At 46.2% G+C, this 18,082-nt stretch overlaps 1 protein-coding gene and 1 long non-coding RNA gene across 6 annotated transcripts in view; one reads left to right on the top strand and one right to left on the bottom strand.

Moving 5' to 3' along the window:
- Nucleotides 1-18,082, bottom strand: part of LOC121279188 (zinc finger protein 521) — a 547,824-nt gene that overhangs the window by 404,081 nt on the left and 125,661 nt on the right. The window lies entirely within an intron of this gene.
- On the top strand, nucleotides 5,489-16,099 carry LOC121279189. Its single transcript, XR_005943339.1, has 3 exons — nucleotides 5,489-5,595; nucleotides 13,881-13,907; nucleotides 15,845-16,099. It is a non-coding gene; the product is annotated as an uncharacterized LOC121279189 (long non-coding RNA).

Below are 18,082 nucleotides of genomic sequence, written 5' to 3'. Positions count from 1 at the left end.
ACAAAAATAGGTGGGAAGGCAAGTGTTGAGGATGATACAAGGGGTCTACAGAGGGATATAGACAGGTTAAGTGAGTGGGCAAAAACTTGGCAGATGGAATATAATGAGGGAAAATATGAGGTTATGCACTTCGGCAGGAAGAATAGAGGAGCTGAATATTATTTAAATGGAGAAAGACTGCAGAAAGCTGCAGCACAGAGGGATTTGGGGGTCCTCGTACATGAATCACAAAAAGCTAAAGTACAAGTTCAACAGATAACAAGGAGGGCAACTGGAATGTTGGCCTTTATTTCAAAGGGAATGGAGTATAAAAATAGGTAAGTCTTGCTAAAAGTATACAAGGCACTAGTTAGACCACACCTAGAATACTGTGAACAGTTTTGGTCCCCTTATCTAAGGAAAGATACACTGGCATTGGAGGCAGTCCAGAGGAGGTTCACTAGGTTGATCCTGGGTATGGAGGGATTTTCTTATGAGGAGAGGTTGAGTCGGTTGGACCTGTACTCTTTGGAGTTTAGAAGAATGAGAGGCAACCTTATTGAAACATACAAGATTCTTATGGGGCTTTTCAGGGTAAATGCTGAGAGGTTGTTTCCCCTTGTGGGAGTGTATAGGACCAGAGGGCATAATCTCAGAGTAGGGTGGTGCCCATTTAAAACAGAGATGAGGAGGAATTTCTTCTCTCAGAGGGTAGTGAGTATGTGGAATTCTTTACCGCAGAGGGCTGTGGAGGCTGGGTCATTAACCATATTCAACGCTGAGATAGACAGATTTTTAATCAGTAAGGGAATTAAAGATTATTGGGAAAAGGCAGGAAAGTGGAGTTGAGGATTATCAGATCAGCCATGATCTCTCTGAATGGTGGAGCAGACTCGATGGGTCAATTGGCCCACTTCTGCTCCTACAGACGTGGTCTTAACTCCCTCCCTAACAGCACTGTGGGTTTACCTACACCACATGGACTGCAGCGGTTCAAGAAGGCAGCTCATCATCACCTTCTCAAGGGCAGCTAGGGATGGGCAATAAATGCTGGCCCAGCCAGCAAAGCCCACATCCTGTGAATTATTTTTTAAAAAGGTGCCATGCAACTCATGGTTGTTGTGCAAAATAGGGACTCATGGGATTGGGGATAATATTCTAGCATGGCTTGAAGATTGGTTAACAGACCGAAAACAGAGAATTGGGATAAAGGGTTAAATTTTTTGATTGGAGGCTGTAATGAGTGAAGTGCCTCAATCAGCAACTGGGACCTTAACAATTTACAATCTAGACAATCTAGAGTTTATCTCCCGTTTTTCTCCAGTTTAAAATAGATTAAGTTTTTATTTAAAGTACATAAATAATTTAACTTTTTTTTTTGAGCTGTATTTAACTTAAAGTAAGGGGTTTTTTTTCAACTAGAGGCATGGCAGGGCAGCTCAGTCCCATGTTATGTACTGCCTGCAACATGTGGGAAGTCCTAGGTGCTCCTTGCGCTCTGACTGACCATGTGTGCAGGAAGTGCCACCAGCTGCAGCTACTTAAGCTTGAATTTCAGAGCTTAAGCGGCAGCTGGAGGCACTGAGATGTACCCACGAGGCTGAGAGTTTTGTGGATAGCACGTTTTTAGACGTGGTCACCCCACAGCTTATGGAAGTGCAGACAGAGAGGGAATGAGTGACCATCAGTCGGAAGAAAGGTGTCAGGCAGGTAGTCAGGAAACCTCCGGGGCACATCTCGCTCGAGAACCATTTCTCCGTGTTGGAAAACGGTGAGTGACGGTTCCTCTGGGGAGTGCAGCCACGCTCATGGTACTGAGAGTGGGTCAGCTGCACAGGGTGGGGGGAAAAGGAGGGGAAGAACAATAGTGGTAGGAGACTCGATAGTAAGGGGTACAGGCAGGCGTTTCTGCAGCCATAGACGTGACTCCAGGATGGTATGTTGCCTCCCTGGTGCCAGGGTCAAGGATGTCACTGAACGGCTGCAGGGCATTCTAAAGGGGGAGGGCAAACAGACAGAGGTCGTGGTAATTATTGGTACCAACGACATAGGTAGAAAGAAGGATGAGGTCCTGCAAGCAGAATTTAGGGAGCTAGGAAGTAGATTAAAAAACAGGACCTCAAAGGTAGTAATCTCTGGATTACTTCCGGTGCCACGTGCTAGTGAGTATAGAAATAGGAGGTTAGTCCAGATGAATGTGTGGCTGGAGAGATGGTGCAGGAGGGAGGGCTTTAGATTTCTGGGACATTGGGACCGTTTCTGGCGGCGGTGGGACCTGTACAAGGTGGATGGTTCGCAGCTGAACCAGAATGGGACCAACATCCTTGCAAGGAGGTTTGCTAGTGCTGCTGGGGAGGGTTTAAACTAACTTGGCAGGGGGATGGGATCCTGAGAGGAGGTTCAGTTGGGGGAGATGCACAGCCAAAATTAGAAGAGAGAGCGAGTGATTCTGGAAGGCATAGAAATTATAGGCCAGTTAAGGCACAAGGGAGTTCCGCATGGCTGGATGCTGCTTATTTTAATGCAAGGAGTCTGACGAATAAGGCAGATGAGTTGAGGGCACAAATTAACACTTGGAAGTATGATGTCATTGCTGTCACAGAGACATGGTTGAGAGGGGGGCAAGATTGGCAGCTCAATAGTCCAGGATATAGGGACTTCAGGATAGACAGGGAAGGAGGTGAAAGAGGAGGGGGTATCACAATATTGATCAAGGAATCAATTACAGCAGTAAGGAGGGATGACATCTTAGAAGGCTCCTCAAATTAAGCCATATGGGTAGAACTTAAAACCAAAAAGGAGCAATCACATTGCTGGGAGTGTACTATAGGCCCCCAAACAGTCAGAGAGAAATAGGAGAGCAGATATGTAAGCAAATTTCAGAGAAGTGTAAAAATAATAGGGTAGTAATAGTGGGGGATTTCAACTTCCCCAACATTAACTGGGTTAGTCGTAGTGTGATAGGATTAAGAGGGAGCAGAATTCTTAAAATGCATCTAGGAAAGCTTTTGAAGCCAGTATGTATAAGGTTCTACAAGACAGAGGGTGGTCCTGGACTTGATTTTAGGGAATGAAGCCGGGCAAGTGGTAGAGGTATCAGTGGGGGAGCATTTTGCAGACAGTGATCATAACTCCGTTAGATTGTTATGGGAAAGGGCAAGGATGGGACAGAAATCAGAGTTCTAAATTGCGGGAAGGCCGATTTTAATAAGATCAGATATGATTTGGCCAGAATGGACTGGGAGCAGCTACTTTTAGGTAAATCTGCGTCAGAGCAGTGGACTCATTCAAGAAGGAAATAGTGAGAGTACAGGGCCAACATATTCCAGTAAAGACAAAGGGTGGGACCAACAAATCCAGGGAACCCTGGATGTTGAGGGATATACAGGATTGGATAAAGAGAAAAAGGGAGGCTTATGGCAGATACCAAGGGTTCAAAACAGCAGAAGCCCTGGAGAGTATAGAATGTGTAGGGGGGAACTTAAAAAGGAAATTAGGGCAGCAAAAAGGGGGCATAAAGAAACATTGGCAGGTAAAACAAAGGAAAGTCCAAAGTTTTTTTTACAAGTACATTAAGAGTAAGAGGATAACTAGGGAAAGAGTAGGGCCCATTAAGGACCATAGTGGTAATTTGTGTGTGGATTCGGAAGACGTAGGTAGGGTTCTAAATGAATAATTTGTGTCGGTGTTAACAAGTGAGAGGGACGACGTGAGTATGGAAATCAGGAAGAAGGACTGTGATATAATTAAAGAAATTAGCAAAGAAAGGGAGGAGGTTCTAAGTGGTCTGATAGGCTTAAGCATAGATAAACCTCCAGGCCCAGATGAAATGTATCCCAGGCTGTTGAGTGAGGCAAGGGAGGAGATAGCAGAGGCGCTGGCAATAATTTTCAATACCTCTCTGGTCACAGGAGAGGTGCCAGAGGACTGGAGGACAGCCAATGTGGTACCGTTATTCAAGAAGTGAGGAGGCGATAAACCAGGGAACTACAAGCCAGTCAGTCTAATCTCAGTGATGAGGAAACTATTGGAAGCAATTCTGAGGGACAGTGGGGTTCCACAAGGATCGGTGTTGGGTCCCTTGCTGTTTGTAGTATATAGAAATGATTTAGACTTGAATGTAGGAGGGTTGATCAGTAAGTTCGCAGATGACACGAAAATTGGTGGGGTGGTAAATAGTGAGGAGGATAGCCTTAGATCACAGGAGGATATAGACGGGCTGGTCAGATGGGCTGATCAGTCGCAAATGGAATTTAATCCGGATAAGTGTGAGGTGATGTACTTGGGCAGGACAAACAAGACACGGGAATACACGATGAATGGGAGGGCCTTGGGAAATACCAAAGGGCAGAGGGACCTTGGTATACATGTCCACCAGTCCCTTAAGGTAGCAGGACAGGTAGATAAGGTGGTTAAGAAGGTATATGGGATACCTGCCTTTATTAGCCGAGGCACAGAACATAAGAGCAGGGAGGTTATGCTGGAACTGTATAAAATGCTGGTTAGGCCACAGCTAGAGTGTTACGTGCAGTTCTGGAATCCACATTATAGGAAGGATGTGATTGCACTAGAGAAAGTGCAAAGGAGATTTATCAGGATGTTGCCTGGGCTGGAGAGTTTTAGTCATGAGGAGAGATTGGATCAACTGGAATTATTTTCCCTGGAGCAGAGGAGATTGAGGGGGGACATGATTAAGTGTATAATATTATGAGGAGCATATATAGGGTAGACAGGAAGGAACTTTTCCCCTTGGTGGAAGCATCAATAACCAGGGGACAAAGATTTAAGGTAAGGGGCAGGAGGTTTAGAGGGGATGTGAGGAAGAATGTTTTCACCCAGAGGGTGGTGGGAATCTGGAACTCACTGCCTGAAAGAGTGGTAGAGGCAGAAACCCTCATAACATTTAAGAAGTATTTGGATGTGCACTTGTGATGCCATAGCATACAAGGCTATGGGCCTCCTGCTGGAAAGTGGGATTAGAATAGTTAGGTACTTGTTTGACCGGTGCAGACTCGATGGGCCGAAGGGCCTTTTTTCTGTGCTGTAGACCTCTATGACTCTATGGGCAATAAACGCTGGCCTAGTCAGCGATGCCCACTTCTCATGAACGAATAAAAAAAAAAGTCTATGATTTAGATGAGAGGGCCGCTAGCAATAAAAAGCTAGGTGGGAAAATAGGCTGTGAGGAGGTTGTGTGGAGGCTGCACAAGTATTAGACCAGTTAATGTCAGCCAAAGTGGTGACAGATGGAGTATAATGTGGGGGTGTGCAAAGTTATCAACTTGAAAGGAAGAATGGGAAAGCATCATTTATTTTTTTTCAACAAAAAGACAAGGGGCTAGAATATGTTTGTACCTGAAGGAATTTGGGGTCCATGTACACAAATCCCACAGGGGGTAACATACAGGTATGTTAAGCAATTCAGGAAGGCAAATGTTTACTGCAAGAGGGGCGGAGCAACAGAAACAAGGAAGTCTTGTCACAATTATAAACACGTTTGGTGAGACGACACACGGTGTACTCTGTATAGTTTTGGTCCCCTCAATGAAGCAGGGTTACTGCAGCAATGATCCACTCGATTGATTCTGGGATGAGAGGCTGGCCCACAAGGAGAGGGTGAGTAGACTGGGCCTATCGTCTCTGAAATCGTCTCGGGGTGAAATTTATACATTTCTGAAAGGGCTTGACAGGGTTTGATGCTGAGAAGCTATAACCAGGGGGGACGTTCAGAATAAAGAGGTCGGTCAGTGAGGACCGAGATGAGGAGAGATTTCTTTACTCGGAGAGCTGTGTATCTTTGGAATTCTCTACCCCAGGCAGCAGTGGATGATCAGTCATCGAGTTTATTCAAGACTGAGATCGTTAGATTTTTGGGCAGGAAGGGAATTAAGAGATATGGGGGTGGTCTGGAAAAGTGGAGTCGAGGTAAAAAAAAAAATCAGCCACGATTGTATTGAATGGCACAGCAGAATTTCTTAACCAAGAACTGAGCTGGACCAGCCATATAAATACTGTGGCTACAAGTGAGCCGCTGCAGTCCATCTGGTCTTCTGTACAATGATTTCCCACACAACCGAGTTAATTGCTGGGCCATTTCAGAGGGCAGGTAAGTGTCAACCACATTACTGTGGGTCTGGAGTCACATGTGGGCCAGACCCAGGTAAGGACAGCAGATTTCCTTCAAGGGTATTAGTGAACGAGTTGGGTTTTAGGACAATCCAGTAGCTTCATGGTTATTGTTAATGAAGAAGCATATTGTTCCAGATTTATTAATTGCTGCTGATAAAAGGCACAGTTTGTGGAAGCTTTTCGTCTTGCACTCATCAGAACAATTCACAAGACCACCAAATGTAAAGGGAACAACAATTTATACTTCATGAGAAGGGAGCACCGATTGGTTGGCATCTGGTCTGGTTGGTAGAGGTGGTGCCATGGAGAATGCACTAGGCAGGTAACTGGCAGTTAACTGCCAAGCTTTGTTTAAATTCAAACCAGGCAGATTGACTCTGGTTGGTCAAGGCATTGCCCTGGGGAATAAAACAGAGAATGGCTGTCCTCTATTTTGTTTAGTTGAAACAGGCACAATATGTGTACATGTTCTTTCTGTCTGGAAAGGACAGGACCCTGTGTATTAGTATACGTAGCTTCTAGCACGTGTAAGTGAGCCACACTACGAGCTTGGCTGATAATCTTAAATTGGTTGTCAGTGTAATTCTTAGCGCACTCAGGATTGCTCAGCAAATGTTGTCCAATCGCAGAATCACATCTAATGTTGGACAATGTGTTTTAAGTTTTGCAAGCACGAGCTGGTTGGGTACGGTCTGTACCTTGCCTGTTGTGACCAGCGGCTGGGACATGCTGTTTGATACCATCCACCAACCTTTGGGACCTACGGCCTACATACCTAGCATCACACCGGCACTAAAATTCAGAGGCTGGGAATCCTGCAGCAAGTAAGTCACCTCCTGACTCCCCAAAACCTGTCCACCATCTACAAGGCACAAGTGAGGAGTGTGATGGAATACTCCCCACTTGCCTGGATGAGTGCAGCTCCCACAACACTAAAGAAGCTAGACACCATCCAGGACAAAGCAGCCCACTTGATTGGCAACCCTTCCACAAAATTCACTCCCTCCACCACCGACGCACAGTAGCAGCAGTGTGTACCATCTACAAGATGCACTGCAGAAACTCACCAAGGCTCCTTAGACAGCACCTTCCAAACCCACAACCACCCAGAAGGACAAGAGCAGCAGATGCAAGGGACCACCACCACCTCCAAATCACTCACCATCCTGACTTGGAAATATATCGGCCGTTCCTTCACTGTCGCTGGGTCAAAATCCTGGAACTCCCTCCCTAACGGCACTGTGGGTGTACCTGCACCACATGGACTGCAGCGGTTCAAGAAGGCAGCTCATCACCACCTTCTCAAGGGCAACTAGGGATGGGCAATAAATACTGACCCAGCCAGGGACACCCACATCCCATGAAAGAATACAGGAAAAAGCAGGCTCGAGGGTCTTTGTGACCTACTCCTGCTCCTATTATGTTCTCAATCAGAGGTCTACTTTGTATTAGTAGCCTCGCCACTTGTCCAAAACCTCAGAACAGTACCCATTTTAAATTGGAGCACTCAGCTTAATGCCTCTTCACAGTACAAGTTCACACAACAGTTCAGGTGGCGAGAGGGCTCCTGATGTACAAAAGAATATTGATTGAGTTCACAGAAGGAAAGGCTGAGGGCAGCGTAGCAGAACACGGAACTATGATCTGCTCCAACTGTACAAAAAAATAAACCCTTGATTTCTTGAAGTTCTAGATCAGGGTCGCTGTTTCTGCCCCTCCCCCAAAGGCAAAGACGATTTTAAAAATTAAGTTGCCATCATTCAAGAAACAAAAAATAAGATGATGCAGGAGACAGGTACGGTAGACAAAGGGAAGCTGTCCCCATTAGTTGATGGTACAAGGACCAGTGGACACAGGTTTAAGGTCTTGGCAAGCGATGCAGGTAGGAATGTGAAGAAGATATTTTTTTTTTAAATAGTGAGTGGCAATGACCTGGTGACCTGGAACTCGCTGCTCAGGAGGGCGGTGGAAGCAGAAACAATCGATGATTTCAAAAGGAAATCGGAAGCACACTTGAGATAATAAACTTACAGCGCTACAGGGATAGAGTGCAGGAATGGGATTGATCTGGAGAGAGCCAGCATGGACCCAAAGGGAGGAATGGCCTCCTTCTGTGCCTTCTAACCTTGGCTCTTAAATGTTAAGCCATTTACGAGTATACGAAATAGGGGCAGAAGTAGGCCATTCAGCCCCTCGAGTCTGCTCCGGCATTCACTAAGATCGTGGCTGATCTGTTTATGTTTTGAAATCCATATTCCCATCTACCCCCAATAACCTTTGATTCCCTTACATTATCTAACAAGAATCTACCTCTGCCTTAAAAATATTCAATGACACTGCCTCCGCCAGCTTCTGAGGCAGAGAGTTCCGAAGTCACACAACCCTCAGAGAGTAAAAATTCTCATCTCTGTCCTAAAAGGGCAACCCCTAATTTTAAAACAGTGCCCCCTAGTTCTGGACTCACCCACAAGAGGAAACATCCTTTCCACATACACCTTGTCGAGGCCGTTCAGGATTTTGTATACTTCAATCAAATCACCCCTCACTCTTCTAAACTCCAGTGGAAACAAGCCCAGTCTGTCCAACTTTTCCTTATAAGACAACCCATTCATTCCAGGTATCAATCTAGTAAACCTCCTCTGAACCACCTCCAAGCCATTTACAAATAAGGAGACCAAAACTGCACACAGTATTCGAGGTGCAGTCTCACCAATGCCCTGTATAACTGAAGCATTACATCCTTACTTTTATGTAATAAATCCCTCTTGTAATAAAGGATAGCATTCCATTAGCCCTAATTACTTACTTGTGCCTGCATACTAACATTTTGTGACTCGTGCACTAGAACACCCAGATCCCTCTGCACCTCAGAACTCTGCAGCTGTTCTCCTTTTAAGTAACACCCTGCTTTTTTATTTGCTTCCATTCTGTTCCAAAACATCACGTCTTAGTCCGCTCTGCTTTATCGGTGACCCAGTCACAACTGCCTACTCACCTCCCTGAAAGCTGGCTGATCTCATCTGACAGGACCTGGTCCATGGCAAAGTAAAGAGAATGTGCACGGACTGAGGGTTCTGTGCAATATGTCACCGCGAAGGGCAAATGAAGCTTTGAACTTGTTTTTTTCTTTAAAACGGGCTTTTTTTTTGCATATCTTGTACATGGGGTGTGCGTATGTTGGGGATGGGTTAGGGAATGTGGATGGGGAATGGGGATGTGTGGTTCAAGGTGATCCAACGCCAGAGAGGGGAAAGCTCCCCAAAACCCCTCAGCTGCAGCCTGAGCCAGAGATCTCGGACGTGTGCTCAAGCAGCACGATGAGCAAATCAATTCAGACTTGGCAGCTTCAATCCACCGAGAATAGTGATAGCATTGTTCAATCAGATCAAAAGCACAGCAGAAAAACACAATACTGCTTTCCAATGCTCGGGTTTCTCAGAATACTGTTACAACAAGAGAGAGGCTTGTTATCCACTTCATTTCCACTCCCCACACACACACACACACACACACACACACACTGATCCTTCTCTCAATGCATGCAGGGCTGGTTTCAATAGAACCATACAAACACATTAAACACAGACAGAGTCAGGCCCAGGCACACAGGCAGGCACAAGCCTACAGACAAGGCACAGGCACCACGCGGAGGTTCACAGGCAGGTACATAAAACACACAGATAAACGAATGACACACGGTGAGATTTTAACTCAGTCAAAACCCAGTTACACAGTTAAAATCGGGCCCAGAAAGAAAGAGAGAGAGAGAGAGAGAGAGAAAAACAGAGCCAGGATGGGCTCAATGGATCGAATGGCCTCCTTCTGTGCCTTCTAACCTTGGCTCTTACATGTTAAACCATCTGCTTCAGCTGTTGCCTCCATTCAGTTCCAAATTACAATCCTACCGAGATTCGACATTTAGTCAATCTACACATTTACTTGTCAAATCTACATTTGGAATGCCCAGCTCGACTTGAGCCTGAATTTTCTCAGCTCTCAGTGGATCCCTTTGCTTCCAATAAGGTGATTCAACCGAATGAACGCCCAAGAATTAACTGCAAGTCGGGACAGAGAGGAAAGGTTCTGCGTTTCTATAGCAACTTTCACCATTTCGTGACATCACCCAGCGAATTACTTGGGGAGTGTAATCACCACTGTAACGTAGGGAATGTAGCAGCTCAATGTCAAGATCCCACAAACAGCATTGTGATAATGACTGGGTAATCAAGGCATGTGGGGGCATTGCAAGAAAGTGGAGCTGAGACAGAAGATCAGCCCTGTGACCTTATTGACTCGAAGGGCTGAACGGCCTGGCCGCCCTCCTACTTCTTCCCTCCTTACGGTTCCTAGACTCAATGTTTCAGCTGGGAGGTGGTCAGTGGGTTTTAATGGTTTGGTGTTAGCTGATCTCTGATGGAAAGACAACACAGGGGTCTGCAATTCATCTCAAGAGTCCTTGAGCTGTGATGGGGGCATGGGGTGATGGAGGTATGGGGTGGAGGGGGAGGGGAGGGGAGGGGGCGGGGTGTGGGATGGGGGAAGGTGGGTGGAGTGGGGGGGTTGAAACACGGCTCACTCAGGACATGGACCCCCCCCCCCCCACCGCCTTCCAACACCAGTGTACCTTGTGGGACATGTGGAAGCCTTTCTTAATCGGAACATTTTGAGGTGGAGAATGGAACGAACTTGCACTTCGATAAGCACCTCAAAGTTCCAAAGTGTTTTACAGCCAATGAAGTACTTTTGAGGTCTGGCTCAACATTTGTCTTCCAATCAGCTTCACTCAAACAGACGTGTGCTCAATTAATCTCATTGCTGTACTTAAAGAAAATGATCATAAAGACATTCTTGCTGCAGTGCGGCCTACATTGGTATGGCGCCTTGAATGTAGTACAACATCCCAAGATGCTTCGGGGGAGGAGGAGGAGCTCAACACTGAGTCACGCAGGGCGATATCAGGACTGGTGACCAAGAGCTCGGTCATAGAGGTAGGTTTTAAGGAGTGCCTTAAAGGAGGCAAAAGTAAGAGAAAGGCTTGCATTTGTATAGCACCTTTCACAGCCTCAGGAAGCCCCAAAGCACTTTGCAACCAATGAATTATTTTTGACGTGTGGTAGGAAGAAGAGGGGCAAAATCTGCAAAGGGGAAGGGGGAAATGAATGCAAGTTTACAGAGCATATACTCTTGCCCTTCTTACGCCCCAGAATGTAGTCACAGTCTCCGCACAGCAGGACTTCACACAATTACACACAGACTGTTCTTTGCAAAAAGAACGTTTTTGCAGCAACATGTCCATGCTGAACTAATTGGAGAGGACAGCTGATTAAGTATTCACTGACAGTGACGGGAATCAGTGGACCTGCACAGCAGTGAGCTGCAACATAAATATATCGGTTTCTAATTAACGTTGGTACTGGACATGCTCATCCAGATCCTCCCATCAACTACCCCGTCCTCCCACTCCACCTCTACCCAAGCACCAGAAATTTTACTCAAAAGCCATTGGCCTAAAAGCTCTTGGTTAAATCCCACCTCCCCGTAACATTACCTCTCTACTGGCAACTTCCCCCACCCCCTCCCCTTATCAGGGCACCTTCACATTGCTGGCATGGTTTCTAATGAAGCCACATTGACGCCTGCAATTAACGGCCTCCTGTTTCGGTCTACGCCCGGTGTCTTTCTCGGGACTCGGGCTCTTTGGGAAAGAAAGAGGTTGTGGGGGTAGGTGAAAGAATACAGATCAGGTAACACATATACTACCCCCCACCCCAACCCCCGGCCACCCACCTTCAACCACAAGCAGCTGAGAGAGAGAGAGAGAGAGAGAGATAGATAGAGAGGGGGGAACCGTGCGTTTGGCATAGTTACAACTTCACAACAGGCAGTGTTACAACCAGGATGGGCAGGAATGCATGAATTCTCAAGCCCCAATACTCTGCAGACCATAGCATTAATTCAAATGTTTGATTTTCTCACTGAAATGGCTAATTGTTTACCTATGCCTCTAGAACCCAGAAAAGAGACTCTGACCAAGCTTCTTTCAAAAAAACTCAAATCAATCATTATTTTTTTTTAACAAAACTTATTTTAACAAGTTGCAAGTGCTGGTTATCAGAAAATTGTAAATCAGGAAGTATAACTATCATTCTCTTCCTAAAGAATTCCCCCAGCACACACACACACAGACACACACACACACACCCCTCTCTTACACACACACCCCTCACACACACACACCCCTCACACACACACACACGGCAAACAGATGGAGCCTCTGTGCAGAGGTGGGCTTTGGAGAATGGGTGTTATAGGATAAAGGATAAAAGTGCGTAGGGTCTCAATGCTATCGGCATGGAGTTCCTTCGTGTGCTGGTCCCAGTAGATGCCTGGAAATTCTCATCCACTCTCAGCTTTGCAGGTCCAAATGCAGACCAGTTATACTCAGGTGAGGGTCTCTGGCTACAGGCTGATAGCGACACAAGTTTAGGCTAGGTAGAGAGGAGGGAGCCAGTCATGGTAGTCTTCCTTCCTCAGCTTGTTCTCCAACAAGACTGCCTTCAAAACAAGCAGGTTCACAACTCAAGTTTTTCCCCCCTCTGCCATGTGACTGCCTTTTTGTCTCCCAGCCTTTCATTAATTAAAGTGCTTTGCAGTTCAACACAAACGACTCCTTCTCAAGTACCCTACAGGTCAGGTGATTTCTTGGAAGAGGCCTGCTTGTTGACAGTTCCAACGTGAACTTACGACTTTCTTTAAAAAAAATTTCCAGGTTAGCATCCACGCGTCCAGATCATGCCAAATCCTTCCATTTTGTAGAAGAAAACTTCAGTCTTGAGAGGTAGGATCCTAACAACAGGTAAGTGCCTTCAGTCAACAGGCAGCTCCAAAACTCTCCACAACCCATGCTGAGAGTCGTTGCTGGCTTTCTGACTCACTGAATGGCATGGGAATCTTTCCCAGCTCCAGCTTTGTGACATCTTCATTCCTGCAAATGTTGCAGCAAAGCCCATTTACCAAGGCATTCAAAAAATTACCAGGATTATTTATTAATCCATTGTTCATCCAGTAATCATAAGACGTCGTTGACAACTCGAGCCGTAAATACACTTCTAGGTTTATTTTTTTTTTTTAAAATGATTATGATTGCTTATTAAGCTGTTGCAATACAGAAAAGTGCGATAATCACAAGTATGGCATGTCGCAGGCAGTAACTCATTTCTGTTTTATGTATTTACATGCAGCTACCGTTCACTTTGTACAGCAGCAGATGTTAATTAAGTTTCAGTTTCTTTTTTTTTTCCCACTCTCAGTGGTAATTTGTTCAACTCTGATGATAAAATAAGGCTGCAATTATCTTACTTGATCTGCAGTCATGGCTCCCGTACAGAATTGATTACCTGTCCTGTCGTTTGGGTCACTGATACTGCTTTCGAGCCACAATGTGCTTTCTTTAGCTCATATGGAGAAAAAAAAATACCTTGCGCTCTGGTACTCTGTGATCCAGTATTTACTTAATTCCATTCATTAATAATTAGTAAAGCTTAAACAGAAATGTCAGAGCCCAGCTCTAAACTATTGGCATTTCTGTGTGTGTGGTTTCCAATTACAATTGCCAACCAGGAAAAAAACCCCTCATACAGTCAGACACTGTAAAAGAGCAGATGTCTCCATATCATTAATCACATTTTTAATACATTCCAGATGAATAAACACTTCTAAAATTACAATGCTGAAATGCTCTGCCTAAAATATGCAATTTATGTATCCTGCAGGTCCTAAAACTCACAAACCTAACTAAGGTCAGTGTCTGCAGTTTGTCTGCAATATTTACATCATGTGGAAGCGAGGTGTCTAATTTATGAAAAATGAGGCATTTATCAGATTTAGCCTCCATTTAATTTTTTTTTAAATAATGATTTTCCATAACCCGGCCATTTAGAATCAGTGGGCAGCACTCAGCATTACTAAAGTCATTTCAATTATTATTCATCATGTTGTACAATAGGCTTCAGCACATTTTAGCCCACTCTTTCACTGTGTCCTTCGCAAAACAATAGCGTGTAAATCCCTGGGATCGTCACAGGCAGAATTGCAACAAAACGAGAGTCAAATTCTTCCTTGCTTTACATTTTATTTCGCACCCCCCCCCCGACCCCCACCAGCCCCCCACCCCACCACAAACCCCGTTTCTTCCTCTTTGAGCTCATCTTGAACCAGCACCAGTCGATGCACTGACTGTGCTGACTTGAAGCCAGGACTGGGATAACTAGAAAAAAAAAACAATTTGCACTGTGGAAAATGATCTGCATTGTTGAGGGCTCCACAGTTTCAATATCTGGAAAAGTCTGGCTTGGCAGCTCCAGAGATCATGTTGTCTGGGGCGCTCTGCTCCCCCTACTCTCCCTTGGCCGAAACAGGCCACCAAGGGTGGGACGGTATGGAGAGCTGCTCAGAACTCATCATCCTGTCGGCTCGCAAAGGAGGTGGTGGTGGCAGTGGAGCTGGAGTGGGGGGGTGGGGGGGTTGGTAGGGGGGGTGGTGGGGGGGGGTGGGGTGCGGAAGGGAGTAAGAGCTCAGCTAAGGGAATCTGAAAAAACACAGCCACTGCCTGCCAACAATCAGGCTGTCTTGGATTCACTCCACCAACTCTCTGGAGTTTGGACAGAGAAGGAAAGCACTGAACACAAACACATAAGACGCACATACGCAGGCGCCCAGAGGTGCGTGCACGCGCACACACGCAGGCGGACACACTTACACAGACACACAAGCGCGCACACAGATGCCACTGAGCCCTACTGGTCCTCGCTGGTGCTATTCCTCCAGACAAATATCCTCCCACCCCTTTCCATCTCACTCCTTCAACATGTCATTCTATTCCCTTCTACCCCATATCATTATCTAGCTTCCCCTTCATCCTGCTGCCTTCGAGGCTTCCTTCGAGACTGATCTTGAAGCCTTTTCTCTGTCCATCCCACCACCTCAATCTCCCCCACTACTTCACTGATGCTTAGCTGATATGTCGAACCACAGACTTTCAACAGCGACAGGAAGAGGCCATTCAGTCTATCATGCTCTTTAAACGAGCTGTCCAATTTAGAAAAAGGCCGGGGGGGGGGGGCAGGATTCCCATTAGTGATGTTCAGCAACTCTGCAGCATAATTGCGAACGAGAGACAAGTTATCAACTCCCTCTGGTCTGGCCTAGGACATGGTCCTTTGGTTGGCCCAAGGAACAAATCTGGCTCTCCTCTTGCCTTGAGGCAGTGAAACACCAGGAAATACACGTGTGTACCAAGTTAATGGAGCACCACCTATTCCAGAACGAACAAACGTGCATTTCTGTAGCACCTTTCACAACCCCAGGATGCCTCCTAAGCACTTCCCAGCCAAATAGTTTTGAAGTGGAGGGTCATAAATGCTTTAATCACAGAAAATGGTTCATCTTCAAGGACTAAGAACACTCTGGAAGAATGTGCGCTTTTTTTTTACAAGACACTGTCCCTTCTAAAAGGGCCAATGCCAGGAGTCTGGTCACTGCTGTTCCTGGAAAAGGCAGCATTTTTTTCCAAGAAAAGGTAATTCGGCAGTTTTAAAGATGCTGGAAACCTCTTGAACCTGGTGGACTGTTTAACAAAAGGGGTCATCTGGTGGTTTATGGCTTTATGGAAAAAAAACAATGCCTTCAAAACTGTGTTTAAAAGCTGGGAGGGCTGTTTCTGCTTTGTGCAAAACAGGAAGGATCAGCTGCCCGGGGTAAAGGTGACAGCAGCTCCTCCGGAAACTCCAAACCCAGTCCAAAGCAAAAAGTGAACGGAAGTTGCTCCGAAGTCATTCCACACTCTGAAATCAACTGACTGCAAGTTTTCCTCGAAGTCCACCCGAAATATAGCGCAAGAGCCATCGACTGCTTCCCCGACCAGTGCTGAGAAACCAAACGTATAACCCAGACGCCATTTCAAAGACTCCACCACCTGTCCCTCTTCCCTTGAGCCAACCACTTTTCACTTTTTGGCAGAATTCCTCTATTTGTGCGAGAGTGAGTGTGAGTGTGTGTGTGTGTGTGTGTGTATGTGAGTGAGTGAGCGAATGAGAGAGTGAGAGTGAGAGTGAGCGAGCGAATGACAGTGAGAGTGAGCGAGTGGGAGAGTACTTAGAAACAATTATACTTTAATATTTCATACTGTATGTTAATATGCTTTGCCCTTCTACTTAACAAGTCTGGTTTTATAATAAACTAATAATTTGGTTGTTTATTGAAGAAACCTGGGTATTGAGTGGTCATTCTGAGATTAATAGGGAAAGCATATAGCTAGCTGAAGGAATCATTTCACTATATACGTTGTGACCTGTGGAGAAGTGGAACTAGAGTCAGGCATTGCACTCCTCCCACCTTGGTCGTAACAGTAGTCACTGTTATAATGCAGGGAACAGGGCAGTCAATTTGCACACAGCAAGCTCCAATAAACAGCAATGAGACCACAACCAAGTAAGGGTTTATGATGGTTCAGTGGTAACACTATCATTTCTGAGACAGTGGGTTCAAGACCCATTCCGGAGAATTGAGCACAAGGTTTAGGCTAACACTCCCAGTGCAGTACTGAAGGAGCGCCGCACTGTCGGAGGGTCGGCGCCGAGGGAATGCAGCACTGTCGGAGGGTCAGTACTGAGGGAGTGCCGCACTGTCGGAGGGTCGGCGCTGAGGGAGCGCCGCACTGTCGGAGGGTGGGTGCTGAAGGAGCGCCGCACTGTCGGAGGGTCGGTGCTGAGGGAGCGCCGCACTGTCGGAGGGTCGGTACTGAGGGAGCGCCGCACTGTCGGAGGTGCCATCGTTCAGGCGAGGCATTACATCATGGCCCTGTCTGCCCTCTCAAATGGACATAAAAAGATGCCACGGCACTATTTCGTAGAGAAGCAGGGGAGTTCTCTCCAGTGTTGTGGCCAATATTTACCCCACAATCAACAATCGCTGATAATTATCTGGTCATTATATGTCATTGCTGTTTGTGGGAGTTTGCTGTGTATGAATTGGGCTGTCCATATTACAAATGTTCATGGCCTGTAAAGCAATTTGGGTCAGGAACGCGCCACATAAATGCAAGTCTTTCTTTCAAATCAGAAATTGAAATAAAAATCACCCAGATGAGCGATGACAAGCCTGTATGTCTTGGGCTATGACCAGGGAGTCTGTCTAGAGGCAATCATTCGACTGCTCAGCAGAAGATTTGGGGCAGGGGTGGGTGGGTGGGTGGGTGGGGGGGACTTAAGAGATATAAGGCTTCCTCTAGAGTGCAAGGTAGCAGCACCTGTCTCACTATAATTTTCCAGCACACTTTGCCTTTGAAACCTCACAGGACAATTTCGGAGAGATAAAAATGAGTCTCGAGAAGCCACTTTGTCGAAGACCAGCCGGCCTTCACCATTACATTTTCAGAGCCTCCCCTTCGATCGTCGATCTCGGGTAGCCTGGAGGGGGAACTCTCTACCCAGAGAATCTCAGCCTTGGTGGATGTTACAATTCCTAATGGCTTTTGCAAAGCCCAGGGTCAGAACCAATCTGTGCGTTAGGTGCCAAATGTGTGATGTTATGACAGCAAAGCTGCAAAGGAAACACAGGGGCCCAGAGGATTAATAAAGACCTTTCAAAACCATCAGTGTGGGCCTCGATAAAGCATCTGTCCTTCCGCAAGTCGGTGACATTTTGCCAGACCCTCCATTTTGAAGAGGGCCGTCAGGATTTGAGAGAGTCCGGTATTTCACAACTTGATCAAGTGCAAGCTAATGGGACGGAGCAGCCATTTTCACGACTCTTAGCGTACAGAAATAATTTGGACAGGTATACACAATAGCCTGCCTTCTGTTGAGGGGGGGGGGGGGGGGGGTTAAGAAGTGCAAAGGCAGCAGAACAGCCCACCTTTGAGGCTACTGATGCCACATAAGCTGTCTACCTTGTGAGGTCCTTTGATTATTACAGA

The sequence above is a fragment of the Carcharodon carcharias genome, chromosome 6, assembly GCF_017639515.1.
Source record: "Carcharodon carcharias isolate sCarCar2 chromosome 6, sCarCar2.pri, whole genome shotgun sequence".
Classification (NCBI taxonomy): Eukaryota; Metazoa; Chordata; class Chondrichthyes; order Lamniformes; family Lamnidae; genus Carcharodon; species Carcharodon carcharias.
Note: the sequence above shows the minus strand (reverse complement) of the source record. Positions and strands in the feature narration are given on the sequence as shown.